The sequence below is a fragment of the Aquila chrysaetos genome, chromosome 3 (assembly GCF_900496995.4).
Source record: "Aquila chrysaetos chrysaetos chromosome 3, bAquChr1.4, whole genome shotgun sequence".
In the NCBI taxonomy this organism is placed as follows: Eukaryota; Metazoa; Chordata; class Aves; order Accipitriformes; family Accipitridae; genus Aquila; species Aquila chrysaetos.
This window is the reverse complement of record NC_044006.1, coordinates 37,378,271-37,401,362: the sequence shown is the minus strand read 5'-3', so window position 1 is coordinate 37,401,362 and position 23,092 is coordinate 37,378,271. Positions and strand designations below refer to the sequence as shown.

The window sequence follows — 23,092 nt, the reverse complement described above, 5'->3', positions numbered from 1 at the left end:
CTATCTGAATTATAGCACACTCTCCCTGCTGGGCCTCTTGTGTGGAATAACAATGTCAGCATGAACTCTTTACTGAATTTAGCTTTCTGGTTGTGTTATCACAAATTGGTTTGAGTACACAAGCTGCAAAAAATGGCGGATGACAAATCAAATAACCCACAAGGGAGAAGAAAGCTTTAATAGCTTCTTGCCTGTCGACTGGTTATTATAAGATGATGACAAACACCATTACGCTGGTAACTTTTCTAGACATTTGAACTGTGCTTTAGAACAGATTAACTCGAGATCATATTTTAAAAGTCAGAGGTCTCAAAAGATGAAAAATCATACTAGGAATTCCGCCCAGATTAGAAGATTATTACTGTTATGAAAAATGAAACTTAATGATAGTCAAAGACTTAAAAAACAAGTAAGTTGAAGACTGCAAACTCTGGAACTACACTCATCTAGCTGTCTAGTGGTATACCTATTTACTCCAACGTTAAAACTAAAGTGATAATTATTTTTTTACAAAGTATCTATTTTTGGAAAAAGCTATATCCCAAGCAGGCAACTCTCCTTTTCTGACTTCTGATCTTTAACGTCCACATTATGTGGAAGGAATAAAAATGAACAGTACAGTAAGTATATCAGAAATTCTGCATACCTGCGAAGTCAGCACCAGGAAAAATGTATTATATCTTAAAAGTGCACTTTTTTCCCCTTTTAAAATTATAATCCTTTTTTTCTATAGCATTTATGGAATATGGGCTCCCTCCAGTGGTAAAATTAACATTCAAAAATCATCACACATGCTTATGTGCTTAATTGTATAGCCTAATAAACAAAATAACAGCCACACACATTGAAGGCTGGGAGTTCAAATCCCTTTGGGGATGGGATTTTTATTTATACTTTTTTTTTCTTTCCAATTATATCAGATATAGACAGCATCTTTAATCACTTTATTAAAGGCCACACAAAAACTACAGGTTCCAAATGAAACATTTAAACATTTTAAGTTTCAAAACAAACTATTCCCTCCAAAGACCTTATATTTTTAAGTCAAGCTAGACCTTTGTAAGAAGAAAATACATTATTTGGGAAACATATGCACCCTTTATTTCAGCAGTTACATTTTTAAAAAAAAAATCCTACATAGTGTCAAAGCCTACAGAGTGTGATTGGCACCTCAGAAGGGTGCATTACAAATTCATAAAATTAATTATTTAGGGAAGACATATCTTCCAATTTTGGCACAGATTTGCTCTGTTCCTGCCCACCCCAGAATGCAAGATATGCTTTCATTCTTAGAGCCGTATCAATTCAAGATACTGTGATTAATTTACATGAGTGTTCTTGGCTTTGTCTAATTCCAGAGACAATGCAGCTTACAAGAAAACTGCTATTTTTATTATGGCTGCTTTTACCTCCTGACTTGCTCATTATGAAATACTTCTGCTTACAAGCTTCGCTGCAGCACGCCTACATTTTGCTTTCCATTTTATTCTACACTGCTTACTGTTCTCTCTATACTGCACCATGTTGCACACCTAGCAAAGAGAGTGACTGAGATAAGCCATCTTGGTGGACGTCTGACTACTTAGAACCACAAAGCAGTTAAGCCACAAACTAGCAAATCACTTATATGTATACTTAGTTTTAAACACATTGTTTAGTGTGCTTTTGTGGAACTACTTTTTTTGCTTGAAGATAACCTCTGCTCAGAAGAAATACTAGATTTTGATCCTCATTATCAGGGGTTGGACTAGATGACCTTTAAAGGTCCCTTCCTACACAAACTATTCTATGATTTCATGATTATAAAAATAAAGGACTGGAACAGATAGTCATTGAAACTCATGGTAAGACTCCAATGTAAGTGAAATCATTAAGACATAAAAAGTAATGCTAGCCTGTCACAATTATGTTGGCTCTCCAGGTAGTTCTCTCCTTCAAGAGAACCTCATGTGGAGGTTTTACTTTTTACACAAGGAAATGGGAAGCTTGAACACACAACTTATCTTTAAGTTTATAGTCTATACTATGCCGACTATGAAGCAAAATGCTGATTCAGGTATCAGCATTGAAGATAAAAAGATCTGAAATGACCCAGTGGAAGAAGCAATTATATTTAATCACAGTTTTGGTTTGTTTTTTTTTACCTGTAAAAACAATCAGTAACATTTTTTTTTAACTTCTGTTCTGAAAAAAATTAATAAATAAATAAAAGGCAATTTCTCCTCTCCCCATCAAACCACCAGCTTGGGGGAAAAAAAAATAATCAAGGGCATATTGACATCGTGCAATATCTGTAGAAGAGATTAGTAAGAAGAGAATAAACTAAATACAGGCAAGTAAAGCAAGATACAAGTAGAGCTATTCTGGCTGAAATCTAAGGAATCATAAATTCAAGCATTGTGCATTTTATCTGTGCAGTTGCCCAAATTTTATAAATAGGTACACACAAGGAAACAATGTAAATTCTGTCATATTTCAAAATAACCTAAAACATGAATTTCTCTGATCTATCAGCATATGATGCATGTTTTGACGTCAAACAGAACTGCTCATTTATTCACAACCCCCAATTCCTATCGGTTACTTTTACAAGATCATACTTTTCATACCTTCAGCATCACTCCCCAAAAGTTTTTCTACTTTAATACTCAGATATAGAAGATGAGTCATAGAGACGAATTAATGGTCATCCTAACAGAGAACACAAAACCATGCATGGATGGGAGGGATCTCAAAGGCCCTGTAACCACTGTTTCATTGACCTTAAATTGGTATGTGTGACTTGGGAGTGTTAGCAGTTTGCTAACAGGCATGAGGCACAGAAACAGCTGTTTTAAGCTATCCACATGTATTGAATGAATGTATCAAGCAACCAGCAGGAAACCCTTTTATGCCCCGCTCTTTCATTAGGATTTCTTCTTGGCCTTTGCCCAGCAGGGTATGTCCAGTAACCAGCTCATCACCCTTTGAAGTCAATGCTAGAATATCACTGACTTTAACAAGAAAGGAGACAGATACGAGAGCTGGCGTTTATTGGACCATCCTCTCAAACTTTGTCACAAAGGCAGAGCTGACCCCAGACACCAACAGCGGCAAATATAATGGCTGAATAATCCCTTCCCATACAAAGTCAGAGTTCAAAATGGTTTTAACAGAATGCTCCAAGTTACCAGCTGCGTGATGCACAATCAAGTAGAATGATGAAGGTCCTCAGAAACTTTGAGAGTTTGACTGAGATAAGCTATCAGGAGCTTAGGTTGTTTTCCACCTTTCCTTAGAACAACAAGCAGGTGGAAGCTTCTGCAAGCCTTGGGAGAAAAAATCTGATACTAGGAACTAACAGAAGATACACAGTTATGTTCCCCCTGCATATCATGGACAAGGCACGGGAGATTAAAGTGTAGGAAGGGCCCTCAAGAGACCAAGCACAAGAGAGTGGCAGAAGCCTAGAGAATAAAGGCACAGGATGATACCAGAGGCCCCTAGGCTACAAATCACAAATGGTCCGCTATGGATCACTGAAAGAACAAAGAATTTGTATATGACATATGTAAAATATCCCGCACACTGTGAAAATAACAAGAAGGTATAAGACCGTCACAGACTGTACAAGAACAAAGCAGAACAGAAAGGGAGGAATGGCTCCCACCTTATCTCCTCCAGTAAAAACACCATGCTTGATTTATCTGTGCATGTCCTCCCTCACCTTCTGCAGAGGACATATTCTACTTTTTCATTTGCCATTTACCACACTTTGTCACTGCAGCTCTATGGTCATCATTAAAGGACTCTTTTTGCTATAATATTGAGCTAAGTAAATAAGAACTTTAAAAAGCAGTGCATACGCATGTCTGTATTTTGCTCCAGCCTTCCCACACGATACGTTGATTGATTTCCCAATACCAAATCACACTAAACTTCAGCGCAATAAAAGATTTAATAAGAGCACAAATGCGTTAATTCAGTTCTGAAATAGTGATAACATTAGAGTTTTCCCTGTTTCCTTAGCTTCCTTTTCTAGGGGTGAGATATCACCCATCACTTTAAATCTCAGTCTGCTGCTGGGACTCCATTAACATGCCCTTGAAAGAAGGACTGGTGTAAAGGGGAGTTGTATTTAGGAAATAACTTCCTGTAAGTCCACTTTCAATTTCTTTGTAACATGGCCTGAATGCTTAGTGCTTTATGGGTTCAGGACATGGGAGTGCTGCAGTGGGATTATGTTTCCTGTAATTTTCTATTACTTTCCTGTAGCTTGATCAGAAAGCTTAACCAGGAAGAAAACAGTGATGATATACAGCTGTAGCAAACGGTGAGTTCCTGTGAGCTGAAAAAAAAAAATAAAAAAAAAAATCACTGATTCTTAGGAAAGGTGGGGAAAAAATAGTCTATGAGATATATCTACCTGTGTAATTCACTGCTACAGAAAACCAGTGAGTTGAGTAATGTAAAATTTTAAATGCTACAGCACTTTATGGCTTCTAACATTATTTGCTGTATGTGCTGAAATAACGTAATAAATGCACAATCTATGCTTCAGAACAAAATACATTATTTCATTTGCACAAATCCTGTATTATTTTGCTTTTTTCTTCTTTGAGTTTGGGGGTTTTTTTTGCAATGAATGCCAACCTGGATGAACACTGTGCCAAAATTCAGTTTTACCTGTATGAAGTATGTTCATTAATTTGTATTGAATTCTTGAATTGCTCCAGTTACTCCCCAAAATACGGTGAACAAGAACTCAGATATCCAGCTGTTACCTAGCATACTGATGGCTTAAGCACTCCTCTAAGAAGCAGAAGACTACATTTTGTCCTCAACAGGAGTACAGTACACAAATACTCAAACCAACAGGTTAGGATAAGGTTCGGTGTACAGTAATGTTAACTGTCATCTTCAATAAGGATTACTGAGGTTGTAAATTTTTTCATTCATGAGCTACAATACAAAATTAACAACTTATTCCTATGTCACAGAAGCACTGAAAGAAATCCAAAGTATTGCAAACTATATTGATTTTTGGTTGTGCAAGTAAAATTTTGAAAGTTGAAACAATTTTGTACTTCTTCACATTAAAACAACTGAAATATTGTATTAATACAGTGCCTGCTGGATCTGAGAGACCAGGACTCTCTATAGGCCAGTGATTACTGTTATCACTGAGGGAAATCTGATTCGAGGCAAATGAGCATTTAAGTATCATATACACGGTGGATTGGCTTTAGAACTGGGATTACAGGCACTCTATTACAATAGTGCCCTGTATTAAAAAGAGATAAAACATCATACCAGGCCCCGCAGGGCTAAAAGCAGAGAAACTCTTAGATGGTGAATTCTCAGTGCATGTAGGTGAGATAAGTATCTACGTGCTCTGTGGCTGTGGGCACTTAGGGAACAGTGTAGAGAAACAGTGTACATTAATTTATTCTGCTTGTGTTCTACCCAGCCAGAAGATATGTGGCCGCATTAGCACCTGAGTCAGTACATCTTGCTTATTACCTTGGGCTTTACTTTTATTCAAACTATGGCAATGTGACTTCCAGCTGACTCTGAAAACAGGCAGAACAATTTTCTCTCTCTCTGCGTTCAAAAACATCACGGAGGCATACTACTCGGTGCCCAAAGCTTTGAGAACTCAGCACTTCATACAAGGAAGTTGTTTTTAGTCTCACTGCAGCCAAGAGCCTGACAATGTGATGAAACCACTTTCTTTCAGTATATGGCACAGAACGAATCCACATGAATATTAATGTAGCAGTCCATAAATAAAGAGTAAGATGATATGAAGGGATAGCGTTTAAAGAAAGAATATAGGTCACTGATCTTACTGTGTTTTTATCATGTCATATTATCTCTTGACTAGTTATGACATAAAATTTTACAGCTCACAAATCTCTTACAAATTGAGCACTCATTAAATGGTGTTTATTTTTCTGCGATAAAATTCAACTGCGTAAAAGACATGCAATTTTGAGTAGATGAGAAATATTATGAAACAGATTTAACATCAGCTTCTGTACATTTAAGAAATTCAAATAATTAAGTCAATGCTCCTACCATTCTTAACTTCAAATGTTATAATCTTGAAACTGCAGAAAACTAATCAGTCCTAATAGTTACCATAGGTTACATTTCAATAGTTTATGATCTATCTACTTAGGTGTCCCACATCACATATTCCATCCTGAATGTAAATCAATAGGTGTTCATATTTTTCATTTAAAAAAAATGCAAAGGGCATTGGTATTCCATGAAAGCTGCCTATCATTCCAAGTTAAAACCTCAAATATTTGCCTTTCTGTACAGAGATTAGAACTCTTACTTCACAGGAATTAGTAATTCAGGTTTTTTCTTTGATCACAATGTAAATTCATTGTAGACTCATACCTTATAAGATCCATCTGTTAAGTTTTTTCTCTTCAGTAGCTGTTAAAATTAGGAGAGGATTTGTTGGTGGGTTATTTTTATTCACAACCACATTAATGCAAGTCCTAAACTAATCAATTTGCATTATGTAGCCTTTCATGCAGTTTGCACAGATTTACAGCTTGGTTGCTTTATCTAGTCTCATGCCTGTGAGACAGCTGTTAGGCATTTAGCTAATCTAATTCTAAGCCCCAGGGGGGTTCTGGTTTGTCCATTGAAAGGTAGATGCACGGACCACAGTTTACCATCTAAAGTATCTTATGTCACTCCTATTTCTTTTTTTTTTTTTTTTTTATTATTCCGGATCCAAAATTTTTGTGAAAATGTTCATTAGAACTGTCTGAATAATCAGAGTGTAACAGCTATTGGCTACAGTTTGCTTCTAATTTTAATTTTCTCATGGGTATGTTTAACATCTCTTGTATCTTTTAAGCCTATCACACTGATTTCAAGGAGTAGTAAGCAAAGATTTTTTTTAATATATTCAATCTACATAAAGCTATAAAGCATTTTCTGTACAGCAGTTTTGTCTCTTCTGCCACTTAAATGTTTTATCTTATCTTTTTTATGATACTTAAAGAAATAAGGGGAAAAGAAGACATTAAACCTTTCCTTGTTTGATTGTGTTCCTGCCAACAGATCATATCTGCAAAAGACCATTCAGCTTTCTCATTAAAATTCACAGTCCCTAGATGACTAAACTTAATTGGCAAGAAGTAAAGGAACATAATTGTTTAAATTATGAACATTTCTAAAAACAGTGCATTATGATGAAAGTCATCTATTTATATTGTGCCATTTCATTATGATTGTACTTTCAATGGATATTTTATCTTGCTGTTAAAAAGGTAGTAAAGTGAAAGCCTGACAAAAATGAAACAGCTTAATCTGCTGAATACTAACAACCTTCAAAGCAAATTTACTTTCACATAGGAAGTGAATTTAGATTTTTAAAAGTTAAATTGCATTTTTTCCTAATGCTATTTATATACTTGAGTGCATGGCTGCTTGACAGCTAATAAACAAGCTTATATTTAAACAAGGAGCCAAGATAAAGTACTAGCTATACAATAATCGATAGAATTTCTGCCTCTGAGCTTCAGCAAGCAGCTCACTTTAATAATGAAATCACAAACTATAAATGATAAAGATTACAGGCTGGCAGAAGATTGTGTTGCCGCTTAAATTAATGGCAAAACTGTCCAGACCATCTCTTGCCCCATCTAGCTAGGCCATAGCCCAGGCTTAATCAAATCACACTCTTATGAAATAGCTGGCTTGAGCTGACCTGACACATCTTTCCTTTATAATCTAATGTGCTTAGTGAAGGTTGGCATTAGTCTCTCGCTAACCCTCTGTGTACACCCTTGCCAAGACTTGTTCACCTTTGGGCATGAGTTTACGGGTGAGTGGGTAGAGAGGGCAATTTCACCACCTTTGTGCTATCAGTGTAGGTCAGTGGGTCATGTCTGTGTTGCGGCATGAGGCTGGGCAGCCGCTGGCACCCAGCTGCTGGGGGGCTGCACCGCGTCTGCGCTGATTTGACCCTTGGAAAAAGGTTTAAGAGGATGGGGAAATGCAGGGAGTGAACTGGGCAGTAGGAGCACCGGCTTCATCCTTTACTCCCTGCAGGGACATGTTTCTCTGTTTATTTTCAGTTGCAATTTGTCAGGGAACGAGACTCCCTGATGCGGAGGGCAGCAGTAGCCTAGAACAAAGTTTGCCTTACACCACCTAACCCATGTTTTTTCTTCCACCAATCCAGACAAAGCCTTCTTCCTACTTCAAATCCAGAAAAATAACTGACCTTAAGTTAGTTAAGAGTCTGGATGTGCTCAGTGTTGGCAAGATGAATTCAGAAGTCGTACTCTGCATGTCCCACATACATCAGCTTCAGAGATCAACAACCGCTTAGGATTTCAGCAGAACTGTTAAATCTTCCTATAGCTGCCTTCACGATCAGTGAGAGTCTCACACCTATGGAGATCTTCACCGTTCCTGAAACACTAGATGTATGTATCCTTGGACCACGCCAGTCTAATGTGTTTCCTGGCAAGAGACAGGGCCAGCTAAGCAACACACGTTCCTTCTATCATGCTAGTATTTGCTAACCAGATGTATTCATAGAATGCAAGGCAGTGATGTTCTCTATTCATCCATCTGTCCTGAAATTCTCACAGCTTAAAACGAGTACACCTTCTGTCTCTAAACATTAGGATTCAGTGAAATACAAGGTGGCCATGGCAAAATAACAGTAAGGTCAGGTATACACGCCATAAGCAAGAACTCACACGGAAAAGTAAATAAAGCTCTCCATCCTATTCTTGATTAATTGCCTTGCAATCTGCAGTACAGCTGCCTTGCACCATTACTTAGCGTTCTGAGATCAGCTGGATATTGTTTGTACTAGATTGTTATTTACCAGTTTACTCTGCTGCATTTATTCAGGCAAAGACCAAATGAAGTAAAGCCACCAAAATGCCTTTCAAAGTAGGCCAACATGAGTATTATTTCAACCACTTAAAACATTTAATCTTAGTTTTAGTTCCCCCTTTTATACTGCTTAAAAACTTGAATTAGGAGAGAGCCAGGGATTTCAAAGCAAAAACTTGAATTTTATTTTCAAAAATGGACATGTAGATGTCATTCAGCTGAGCTTTAATCTCTGACCTTTATGTCTGTTAAATAGTACAGAAAACATATCCTTCTCCCAATGATACTATCTTCCACGAAAAGGTTAGCTGATTCAGATTTGGATTTATAATTAAAATTACTTATTTATAATAAAATTATTTCAATCAATCAAATTTGTAACTCAATAGCTAACTGAGGGCAGAGAGCTCCATATAACAGCTGATTAACTGCTTTTGCTTTGCAAGTGCAACAGTTGCTGATGCCTGCTTGAGCTGACACCTGGTTAACAGTCCTATCTTATCTTTGTCTTTGCAGAGCTGGGGTTTCAAATTATTTCAATGAAAAGATGGAGTTGTTCAGCTTCCTTTTCCAAAACTTGTATTTATTTTCCTTTCCCATCTTCCTTGGATCTGAAATAGATCTATGGGAAGAGAACCTAACAAATAGATGTTATTGTTAAAACATTGCCTCAGCATTTTCTTTGATCTTCATTTTTACTGATTCTGTTTCAAGGCTCCATCAAATAAACTGTTTTTCCCTAAATTTTCAAGCTTTACTCAGTCTTTAAGGCAATTAGATGAATTTTCAATGGTCAAAACAAATAAAATATCTAAATTTTCAGTTTATTATGCATAACATGCATTCTGGTGCTTTTCAATTCATTTAGTTCTATAAAGGTTTTTTCCCCCCTTTTGTTTGCAAAGATGTGGCATACTTCCCCCAGGAATATTGAACAGATGAAGAAAGGGATTTATATCAGTTTGTCAGTCTGAACACTGTAACATCAGAAAAATAATTTTAGGAGAACAATTGAAAGAATTGACTCATTTTTTTCCTGAGCCTGCACAATTACTTTGCATTATTTAATGCAGGTGTGAAAATCCACCATCATAGCAGGGAAAAGATTTCATCCTTCTGAGTTTTCAGAAGGTCAATTAAAGTTTTTACAAAATCCCTGAGAAATTAGATTTTTAATAAATTATATTTTAAGAGTTACTATGCTTATATATAAGCATATAAAATATATGTAATGTCTATGCTATCTTAAAAGCCAAATATTTCTTCTTTACCTTCTTTCTTCTTTTATTTCCAACTATACTTGCAAAGCTAATTTACTGGTTCTATTCTTTATTCTTTCACTGAACAAACACAGACAAAGACCTAAGGAACTACATTTTCACACCAATAAGGTGCACTTCTCTCTTCATTCTCTCCTGTTCAGCTGATCTTGTAGCCCTTAGGAACTTTTATATGGATAATAAAGGATATTATGGAAAAATAAGCATATCTTTTACTAGAAATTATAAGATTTCTGGTTTCTAAAATGTTTACAGATTGTCAGCTTAAGTTTTATTCAGTCATGGAAAAAACCTAGGAATTAAGATTACAGCCATTTATCAATATTTGAATAGTTACAAATAACATACATGCATTTTGTATGACTAAATTTTTACATGTAATTTTGTTACTAATGACAATTACTATTACAGTAGTCTGTTGGACAGACTATTAGCATTACAAAGTTTTGCTATTTAACCACTGCTCAGTATTTCATAGGAAATTAATTTGATGGTTTTTATTTAGGTATCCATTGGACAAGCAACCCCATTATCTCTAAACCAAATCACACAACCCCCTGTAGCTAGCAGTAACTGGGAACAATTAAGAGATGAGTACGGAATAGTTCACACCTCTAGTGACAGCTTTACCTGCTCTACAAAAATCTTTCTCCTGCAGTATTAACAATTAGCACTGATTGTTTCAAAATCATAAAATTCATTCAAACCTCCATATGCACAAAGACAGCTCAAATGCAGAGAACACCACACTCCGAGTATGCTGGAGTACACTTAAGAGTCTGCAGCAAATGGAATACAATTTTCCTGATGGTTCAATGACTGTAACAGGGACCGGATTTTCGGACATATTAGCAGGTCAGACAGGGGTTTCATATTGGGAGATTGAAAGCAAAATTTTTAAAATGCATTTTAATTTTAATAGGTGCTCCAAAATGCAGACAAACACTTTGTGTAATTAACAAAAGGAGCTAAATTAGATGCCTAACAGAAACTGAAAGGCAACTCGTTCTTCTGTACCTGTTAAAGCAGCTAGGTGTCCTTTGTAACCTAAAGGTAGCTGTTTGGATCTTTGGGCATCCAAATACCTTCCAAAACCTGGGTTTCAGTGCCTGGTACTCTTTCAGAAAATTAAGAAGTGTGCAATTTAGAAAACTGTGGGTTTTTTTTTTTTATTTTCCTCAGCTTGCAAGATATGAAATTGGCCTAATCTGAGAACTTAAATTCCTTGGGTACGTTTCCCCTATTGCTAATTTAGCATAGCCTTTTCTAAAGGATATTTACATGCAAAGGATACCTTAAGCTCTCAATGCAGTGTAAGGACATCTTTGTACTCTCCTCTCACAACAGGGAAAGTACATGGGTTGAACAAGCTAAGCACCAATACAAACTTGGATTATTTATGATTTAAGAAGGAAGTAAACTATTTTAATCCTTAAATGAGGTGGCTGTGCCTTTGGAACACTCCATAGGGAGGTAACTGCCATGTATTACATTTATATGTGCACAGTAAGTATACTGCTGCTCAAGACGTTCCAGTGCCATTGCTAGAAGTGATAATGATATATGATGATGTATCTGGGCTGACAGCTGAAGGAGAGAGACAAATACTTGTCTGTAAAATGTTCTGTGCATGCACAACCTATGGCACTATATTATACATCAAATGCTTTGGCCTGAGACGAATTAAGTATGATCTACAGCTAGCATTTATTGTACCTGACAGTTCAGTAAATCTGTATTTCGGTCCTATAAGAAAACTGAGGGCAGTTTTGCTGTTCACCAGGATCTTAAGAAAAAGGGTTATTCACTATTGGTTAACATTAACCCTTAGGAAGGACTGTAAGTCATTTTAGAGTGCACTTGTCATTTTCAGAGAAAACTGTGCCAGAAGCTCTAATCACCAAGGAGATCAAACCTCTCAACACTTGTACAAATAAGTAACTGTTTGGAAGAGCCCCATTGCTTTGCCCTAGCAGAACTGTTTACAATATTTCCACCTAATGCTGAACGTAACATGGGAGTGAGGATGCAGTACGTATGGTAAAGGTAAGAAAAGAAAGTATGGTTAAATATCATACACTATATCAATACTTAAATTCCTGCAGATGTATTCTAAGTGGCTCACATAATTCTGTATATTTAAATTTAAATAGATTTTGCCTTGATAGGGAAGATGAGGGAAAGAGATTCAAGAACAATTTAAATCAGATGAAGATAGACATTAGATGAGAAGATGTGCAAAAACTATTTTAAGCTTATGTATGCAACCCTCAATGTATTTGAATTTGAAATAAAAATACTTCAGTGATGCAACTAGTTTACATGATTATCTAAAGCTTATGCAAAATACACAGCCCTACTTGAGGATAAAAAATAAGCTGGAAAATGTCAAGAAGGCAGCCTCTGTCAGATAATTGTAGGTCTGTTGCCTAACCAGCGGAATACAAAATTCAGGGCACCAAATTAAAGCAAATCATATGCTTTCAAATTTGAAAAGTTATTTAAGTTTTTTATGTTATCACAAGAGTAAAAGGAACACTTTTATTTCATTGGCAAACTATATACCTACCATTAATAACAATAGAAATATTAACCACATATGTCAAATATGAAACAAAAATATGGAAGCACAATGCATTTTTTTCCATTAAAAGACAGACAATTTTCTAGTACATAAACTGACCTTTTTTGGTGATACTCTCATGAAGAATGTTTCTACAGATATAAATACTAGGAGTGCTAAGGCACCAATAAAATCCTATTTTACAAAACACAGTAAAGAAGTTTGATTTTGAGAATCTATTTTTTGAATCAAAACCTCCTCTGAATTAGAAATATTTTTTCTTCCACTAATGTTGATCAGTTTCATAAAGTTGACATGAAGTTTTAGGTAAATTAATTTTTTTAAAGATGTGAAATTCAGAGGTACAAGAACTGTACAAACAGTTCCACCAATATAATCTTCATTATGAATTACAATGATACTTTTATAGTAGAGGAAATGACAAAGTGATTGACTCGACATGCATTCATGAAAAGATACAGGGAAATGCCCACACTTCATGTCATGTTCCAGAGAAACTGAAGATTTGATGGCATGGCATTCTTCATAGTAAGTTTGAATAGAGCTCTTCTAGTCAAGACAAGAAACTACAGATTTGAAACAAAAAACAAAACAAAACAAAAAACCACCACCCTTCTGTTTCTTGGGAGGATTTTCCTAAGCTTCTGTAACTTTAATTATGACTGTTCCTTGGCATTTTTAAGATTTACTGTTTATTACCTTTTTTCTCAAATAGAGTAATAGGATAATATCTACAAGCTGAAAGCCATGATCTTAATATAAAGGGCCACATAAGCAGATCAACTCAAAATTGAATCAGTGATTCACTTTCAAAGAAAAAAAATCACAGCTGTTCCAGGTCTGAGTGTCCTTACTGTAGCTACAAAAAGGGGATTTCAACTTTTAAATATTTTATTCAGAAGATAGTGATATTTTATTTATTCAGAGCAGCCTTACCCATGTTTTGGCAAGTTGATAATAAATTACAGTATTGTGAAAAGAAGGATATCAGGGCTGCTACTTTTCATCAACAGCATCTGATAATGTCATGTCCTAAATGAACAAAGTATGTCACTGCTTTCCACAGTTTTATAATTTGCACCACAGAATGCAGTCAACAACTCTGTGAAGAAGGTATATTTCATAAGACATTTTACCGCTTCCCTGACTGTGCCAAGCCTGAATCAATCAAAACCAGTCACACTCTTTGGTGTTTGTGTGAGAATTTACTTCAGGAATAAAAATATGCCTTTCAAGCACACTATGAAGAGTATAAACCAATACCACATTCTGCCACACTGGACAGATTAACTTCCCCCTCAACCAAAGTAAAAAATCTTCTAACAGCCTAAGTAAAACAATTTATCAAAATTAAGATTTAAGGCATGTGAGCTCCTGCATCACTCAGAAACCAAACAGTGATACTATTTTTTAAAATGCTTTGTGTACAGTCACAATTCTGTTCATACTTTCAAGAATTCCAAATAATGTCTCACAATTAACATTAGGAGAGTTTATCACTGAGAGTGATTCAAATATTACTTTACCCCATATGCCATATAGGGATACATGCCTTATATATGGGCTTATTATAAACGCATATGCTTATTTATAAGAAACATCCTGTTGAAACGAGTGGGATTACTCACAAAAGTAACAGTTACTGCTCAATTTATATCTTTGCTGGATTAGAACCTTAATTTTTAAATATTGGATGAGGGAGAGTTCTGATTTGTATCTTTAAGCTAGAGTTCTTAAAACTCTAGCTTAAAGCAGTGCTTCTAAACAGATCATGTAAAATTAATTATAATCAACTTTAATATAAAAAGCAACATCACAAATACTATTTGCAATTGTCAAGCCTGTTTTAAATTACCTGAAATGATGATTGTAGTTATTATCAGTAGTATTAAACTGCCATGCCTTAAATCACTTTATTGTATGGTCCATTATCATTAGAAAGATCAACAATAATTAAATAATGATCTAAGAGTTCATTGTTATCTGTAATCTATTTCAACTGCAAATAGTAATTAGGGCGAGTACTTAAAAAGAGAGTCAGTTGCTAATCATGGATATTTGACTGAATCCCATGACTTCTAAAGGCAGGTTCAGATTGACAGCACCATCTCACAGCTAGTTTCTGATGTAAACAACAGATCAGGTATATAAAGCCAAGTGTTCTGTTTGGAACTGAACAACAGGAAGATATTTGTGGCCAAAACAACACTTAAACTGCTAAGATGTATTATCACTCTGCATGGAAAAAAAGAGACAGAAAAAAATATTTTAAAGCTGTATCCATAATAAAAAAGACTAGGCTTCTCAAAAAAAAGTCAAATAAATTTGTTTTTATTCCTTCTTTCTGTGGCTTCAAACGTAAATAAGGTATCATGGCAGAAACAGAAGTCACACACAAAGAGATAACCATATATTTCAGGAACTGATGGGTGATTTCATCAGATAAGTTTGTCACAGGTTCATGTCCAAGAGAAAAACTATCTTTCAATAAATTAATTACTAATCTTTGCAAGGGTATAACGAGAGTTCTCCTCAGACTACATTATTATTCCTCATGTAGATGATGAGAGCCCTTTGTGAATTCCTAGTCTTAGGATAACTCAAGATATACAGCGTACCTTCAGAAAGAAAGACAGAAAGAAAACACACATCTGGATCAGAACCCAATCTAATTTATTTTCTACAGCAAAATGGAAAAATAAGTATCTAAATACAAGTCAATACTTCCGTAACTGTTCTTTCCTGAATTTATAGAAGCACAATTTGTGCCTTTTCTCATACTTGTACAGGCACGGACCTTAAAGTTTTATAATATAAAGATCATCTTTCCATATGAAAAATGGTCAAATTAGTATTGCTGGATTCTCTGTAATTAATACAAAAAAAGAAACCTATCAACACCAGAGATGAAGATTTAATAAATTCTAAATGTTAGGAGCATCTGGAGAATTACTGAGGGAAGCCACATGTTGACCCCTGTGCATCGCAGAAGCCAAGGACATTCATGTATCTTGCAAGTAATGTAACTAAAAATGTTTTGTGGGACCTCAAATATTTTTCACCTGCCCTGGTACACTAGTCTATTGGCTTTGGTATGTTTCACATGACTTTACATTGAAGAACTAGTCCTCAAAATACAATGTAGTATGTATATTAATGATGACAAAAATTGGAGTTAAAGACTTTAGAAAAATCAAGATACAGCAAGTATCTATGATGCAGAACATCTTCAATTACAGTCTCCTGTCACCGGTTCTTAATATTCTCCATTTTGGTGCTGTCTGATATTCAAAAGATACTACAGGTATTTACTTGTTCCATTGTGCCACTGCAATTGAGTTGACCTATGAATCTATTTGACATAATACTGAAGACTTGTTTGTGTTACAAGCTTGAGGTGTTTTTCTGATTTTTTTAAACTTGAGTAGACACTGTCATTCCCAGATCTAATCCATTAGGTGAAAGATCACCAAAGTCATTGACAGCATAAAGCACCACAAATGATGGCAGATCTCTCAGTATAAAGTGATATTTGTATTCTTTTTCATCCTATTTTGATTTTTTTTTAATAAAGACTTATGCTGGCACAAAATAGTCACACAAATGGTGTCTGAGGATGTAGAAAAACCTTCAATTTTGAAATGAATGGAAGTCTATTTTACGTGAAAGCAGAATAGGATGAAAGCTACCTAAACTGTTTATGCTAAGGAAGTGTTTGCTTGTTTGTCCCCCCTTAAACAAAGATTTAAATATATTTTCACACTGTTGGAGAGCATGCATAACATTAACTATCTTCAGAAAAAAAACCCAGGACTTTCAGGGGAAAAAATTCTTCTAACCTGAAGGTGGAGAGGATCGGACCTGAAGAGATTCTCAATGCATACAGTCCCCACTAGTCTGTTAGATCATTCCTGAGACCTGAGCCAATGAGCTTTAACAGCGGTGTCTCTATCCAGAAAATCAGGAAGGTTTCCAGCCATCGTAAGGACACTTTGGTTTTCTTCTGCTGAGAAGCTTGGACATTCATGACAACTGGCTTTGGGCTAAACTCATGCCTTCTCAAAAAAGACAAGTCACTAAGTCTGCCTGTACTGGCTAGAGGGAGAGGCAAGCATAATATATATTTTTTTTACACCTACCAAGAGGCAAAATGCAGTTGGGCTTATGTAGATGTGTAGTGCGGGTAAAGGTAAGACACAGAGACTGGAAAATGTTAATCTCAGCTAGGCAGGTGTGGTTTTGGCCAGTAAAGCCAGAGGAAGAGTTCCAGAGGCTATATCATGGGGCCTCTGAAAGTTGAACATCCACAACAAGACTACAAGTACTATAATGTATTAGTTCATCCAGTGGTGCAGCTCTCTGTTCATCACCCTTGGAACAGGGAAGACTCTGGATCTTGCTGTGGCAGCAAAAGTTGCCCTTTCCAAGGCAAGAGTCTAGCATTTTTGCAGGGCAATCATGTATATGAGTACTGAGCATCCTGCTTATGCCAAGGAATTTTTGAAGAGGTATACGTCAAGTGGAGGTCTGATGATGACTGGGCATGTCTTGAGGATATTGTGGTCATAGCCACATGATTTAACAATATAAAGGCACCACAGTCAGGACAGGCAAGGAATTTGGCTTCAGAAGCATGGACTACTCTCTTATGTACTGCAGGCATGATCCGTAAGTCTCCTGTACACATTTGAAACAGTTGTCAGGGATCCAGTTTGTCCTAAGAGGACCTAGGTAAGTATGGGGATGGAACCTAAGGCTATTCTCTCAAAAGGAATTAGCAGTGAAGTAGTCATTTGGTCAGAGAGAAAGAAGCTCTTGAGAGATGAGGTGCTGCAGGCAACCATGACAAATGAAAGGCTGTGAGTGAGGAGCAAGCCTGAGGGAGTTGGTTCATGGATCAATCTGCTGTAATACTTCATTTTCATCTGTAGTAGCCACCTCCTTATTAAACACTTATTTATTAAGCTGGGCTTTCTGGTTTCAGCATCACAGAACTACACAAGAACGTGCCAAGAACTTGGAGCTTCTGATCTCTACAGGAGTGTGAACTTCACTCATTTCCTTTCCTTCTTGACACTTTCTCCCATGGAGAAATAAGGTCTGCAACAGCCCATTTCTACTCCTTTTCTTCCAAGAAGGTTATAAAATGCAGAAGAACACAGAAATTGTGCAGGCTTTCCCACATGTCAGTAACTGCACTTAATCCCTATGTGATTCTAACTCTATCCCAAAGAGATACTAGCAAAAAGTATCAGCCCTTACAAAGGCAGAAATAAATGTTACATGATTTAAAGCACATAAAGCCAAAAATAAAAATTAAAACTTCGTGTTTATGTAGTCTCAGGAGAATGACTGGCAAAGTCAAGGGATGCCAAAATAGAATTCTCTTATGATCAGTAAATTCCAATTTGTTAAAATGAAATTGTTCCACAAAAAAAGCGTCAAAATCATCTACAATATTAGTACTGGATATCCATCTGGCTTCTTATAGAATTACTTACTCCTTTGCATGCTTCCATAGTGACCCAGTGCAAGGCTTGTGAGGAGTCTCCCCAAGCTAGTAACTGTAGAGTCTCCCAGAACCAGGTCGCTCCCAAGTTCCCATCTGCACAGATAGCTGGCTCCTAATTTACTTCAAAACACTTTGATTCAGAAAGCCACAAAACATTACCACAACCCTATTACATACAGAACATCATGCATTTTCATCCATAAAGAAATGGTATTTATGCAACATATATAACTAAGAGACTGTTACTGTGATTGCAGTATGTCTTAAAATAAAATAAACTGCATGGATTATAACCAGGACTAGGCAGTCCCAAAGTGGTGTCAGAATCCCAGGGAAGCAGTAGACCATATGGCACTTGGATAAAAATAAGGGCAAACCAGACATCAAGCAGGTAGAATGACTAGAAAAAAAAAACAATACTGTCATATTAATCCATGCATTACATCCACACACCTTCCTGAAAATACCTGTACCATTTGTACAAATCCATGAGGAGGAAATACATAATTTACTGCCAGCAACTGCTTCCTGATAAAATTTTCAAGAGCCAGGAATTGCATGATTTGTTGTTTATTGAGGAGTTGGAAATTTAACAAGGGATGGGGAAAATATCACTCCTGTCTACACCATGGTAAACAAAATGTATGAAAACCTATGGACCTATTTACAGATGTACAAACCCTTCATATCCAGTACTACATTAAATTCTTGTTTATATATGTGTATAAAGTGATAGACAGGAACTAATGAGTCTGGACTTTGGGAGTACATACTCCTCGGTAACACACAGGCAGTTCCAGAGGTAAGCACACCAGAAATCTTGTAGAAATAATTAAAGGTTTACAACTGCAAAAAGACCATTAGAGGCCAGACAGAAACAAGCAACGTAAGTACAAGTTCAGCCATTCAATGGGTGTACTGATCACAATGAATTGAGGTGAACTCAGAGATCAGCATGAGGATGTTCTGTCCGATGGCCAGCATGCATCTACATTTTCCTACACTCAAGCTCTTTTCTTCCTGAAATACTGACCCTAGAATACTTTGAAAATACACATTTGTCCATAATTTCCAAACATCAGGTATCCTTGAAAAACTGATGCTGCAATCTGGCTACTGCATGACAGTCTTGGACATGATCACAGCACACGTAACTAGGACCTTAGGGTGCAGGACAACTCTGTTGTATATACTGTATGTGTACTTGCTGCATACAAATTAATGATGATGCCAACACTTTCAGGTAATCCCAGGCAGGTATGTGGGAGCAAGTCTCAGAGCAATAAAGCTGGCAATATGTCTCCAGAGTACTTAGTGGACCACTTGATGCAATATACCCAGAGGTCTCCCCATTTGTGATCTGGATGAGTAACTGTTGCCATTCTCCACTGATATGCATTGGGTTTGCATAAACACTTTGTGACTTTTCTTTTCTGCTCCCACATTTTCCCTCTGAATTTATCTATTTAGATGTGAAGCAGAGCACCCTTATGACCACAGACAGTTTTCAGAGGTTTGCAAACAGACATTTCAACTTTCCTTCCATTGCCACTTCCAAATGTCAGGCAGTGAGACCATCTGGTACAAATTTTGTTAACGATGATCAATGGCTTTGACTAACAGTGACTGCAGAGCCTCTGTGTCAGTTAAAAGAATAACTGAAGAAGTTCTCTTCAAGATCACTGATTCTGAGGATGCTTGAGAAACAATATATCTTAGTAACATATCCCATTCAAGATATAGGCAGAATGGGTTGAAATATTTTTTTTTTCTGCCATGACCTGAAATACTCACATTTGGGATGATGCTGTAACCAAGGCTCAGGAAATAACTTAATTAGATGCCTTTGTTAGAAAAGCAAACTAACAAAAGATGAGATTGATTAAATTTTAGAAACTCTGTGGACAATTAAGGCTATTCTAAGCAATTTGGACACAGAACTCTTGAGACAGCAAATGTCAGCTCAAGAAGAGTTTCTGTTGCTAGGAGACTATAACAAGATGTCTATGTAGTAAAAATACTTCTGATATATCAAGAAGAAAATGGCTTGATTAAAGAATATATGAATGCTAATTAATATACCTAATAGCTAATAAAACCAGATTCATTCAAGAGTGGTAACAGTGCCAGAAACCTGTCCTGATGGCAAGCTAGCTGCTGTCTTAGTTTTCTTCAGAGCAGATTCTCCAGCTGCCATTCCCACCCCCAGTGAGCCCACCACTTGCTCATATAAAAAGGCCATCCTTCTCTTCTCCCAGCCAAGAAAGTTCTCATATAATTTTTTCAGGGGACTGTTTTATTCTTCAAAGAAAAACTTAAAAGAAATATCAGAACATCCAAAGAAATTCTTCTGGTCTCCTTTGTTACAGCTGCATGATATTTTTGAGCTTTATCTATTCCAGAACTGTGAGAAGGTAACAGCCTTCCCTACAACTTACCAGCCTTATCCTCTGTAGCCCCAAGGATCCTGCACAGTGAAATTGTTTGACAGAAACCACGTGATTCTTTCCTAGCACAGGCCACTGTTTAAAGCCAAGAAGTAAACTGTAAGAGGATTCAGTTACTTGACGCTGACCTGGAATCCAGATCCTGCTGTATGGGAAGATAGGTGCTTAAGGTGGCAGATACAAAAATATCCCCTTTCACCCTTGTCCAAATTTATGAATGCTATTTAAGATGCTAAATTTTAGTGTACAGTTTAAGTAAGAATGTGCGCACCACCATTTACTAAAGCTCAGCAATAACTAAGTAAGCCATAAGAATGCTAGTAATTTCAATCATCTCCCATACCTTATAGACTTTTTCAGATCAGGTACAGCTACCTGGCTTTTAAAAGACCAACCCACCATAATACAACAAATTTGTGCTACCTCATGGAGCAGGTGAAACATTTATTCTTTTTGTGTTGAAAAGTCAATGAAGAGAGACTAGTTAAAACCAAGTAAATGTATATTAAAGACGTGAATTGCCACAGATGTTTGTTAACTGCTTGACTGGTCACAGACACTTGCCAACCTCTTGAACAGAAGCATTCTCAAGCGATTCCAGCACATTAATCCTTTTTCATTTGTTCTTATTGATTTAAAGGGTACTTCTACAGAGGTTAAAGATTTATACAGCTGTTTCATCGAAGAGGTGCTAAACCAAGTCAGTCTAATGACAGGAAGACTGAAGTGACTTTTGTGTTAATGGATACCATTCCAGTTCTCTGCTTTACAAAAACCATAAAATAAAACTCTACATAATGACATGAAAGATGGACTTTGATAAAAAGGATATCAGTTCTAGTATGAACAGATATACAAAGCATGCCAAATGGACCGTAAAATGTACCCCTTCAGGGCTAGCCTGTGGAAACATCACAAAAAAATAGGTGCATTACGTTGCATTACGCTCAGTCAGCATAAGTAAAAGTAGCATAGATTATACTATTCTACTGCATTCTCTCTTCATAGAAAGAAAACTTATCAGTGAACGACTTATCAAGCCTGAACAATATAAATCTGCTGAGTTCAACAGAGCAGTTGTGAAAGACGCTTGAATAGGACAAATGACTTAGATAAAGATTCCCTGGCTGGTCACCAAGGGCCTCCTGTATCAGGAGCAATAAAGACTTATCACAGATAAACACCTTGCTAAAATCTTTCAAGTAAGCCTGTGAGAGAAGTGTCTGTTGATCTGGGAATGCAGCTAGAGCTGTAATGCAGCTCAACGTAATATTGCTTTGAATTAAAGTTCTCAACAGTTCCCATGAAACCAATTATCAGGACCTGTCAGACCTACCTGTAGTGGTTTTCTACAAAGAAAAGTTCTCTATGGAACTTTATCCATGTGAGAACAGTTACTCTTAGCCAGGAATTGTTCCTGTTTCGTACGTATCTAAAACTTATGATATATATATTCTTTACATGAGATATATACACACACACATATATATCATCTTTTCATTGCATGTAAAGGACTCAGGTTCATGAGACAGATGCATTTCAGCTTTGATTTTGGTGCTGGTTAGCATTTCCTTTTTTTGAACCACATATTAATCCTTTTCATTCCCATTCTAATTTGCACTGTTTCTGTCATGTGCAAAGCAAATATAAGAAGAGGTTGATCTCCAATGTTAAGTCTATAAACTATGTAGGTTATTTATGCTAACCACAGCACATGGCAGTACAGGAGGAGAATGTGCAATAGCAACTGCTCTTACATGCAGCTCTAGAGGAAGCAGATGACAGGAGCAACTGGCTGGAGAATAAATGTTTGAGGAAGCATCAAGAAAGAAGGATAGAGAAACAGAAAGAGATAAGCAGAATATACATAGAAAGAGTAGTCTCCAGCTGGACTTCAAAATAAATCCTGGAAAGCATTGGCTTGTTCATAAAAGCAATAAACATTCTTTGTCTTAAACTACTGTTAGGAGGAGGCCAGGAGGAGCTCTGAAACAGAAGTCTCGGTGAAGATCAAGAGCTGATTACGCCATTATTGGGAAGAGCTGAAGTTACATAAAAAGGAGTTGTACAAAGAACTTTCTTATTCTCAAAGATGAAGTTAGTATCCCAATAATAAGCTGGAGTAATTTCACTTTTTGCAGAATTCTCTTCTCATCACAACAGGGCAAAAGGCCTCAAAGTAAATTAATACATCGGAAAGAACTCTTTTCTCTTCAATACTGATACTGTACAACTCAACAAGCATCACAGATGTAATGCCTTTAATTATAGAAGTTTCCACTATATCTCTCTCATACAGTGTGGAAAATTTATTCCTCGATGAAATTTCTTATCTTATCACATTCATTAAAAGCTCTGTTTTTCAAGTTTTCTTAACCTAGCAAATTTTATGTTTTTGAACAATGCA

The 23,092-nt window shown here is 36.4% G+C and overlaps 1 protein-coding gene across 1 annotated transcript in view; it reads right to left on the bottom strand.

The window, feature by feature from the left end:
- ZNF385D (zinc finger protein 385D) overlaps positions 1 to 23,092 on the bottom strand; it is a 268,932-nt gene that overhangs the window by 240,948 nt on the left and 4,892 nt on the right. The gene's annotated exons all lie outside the window — the stretch shown is intronic.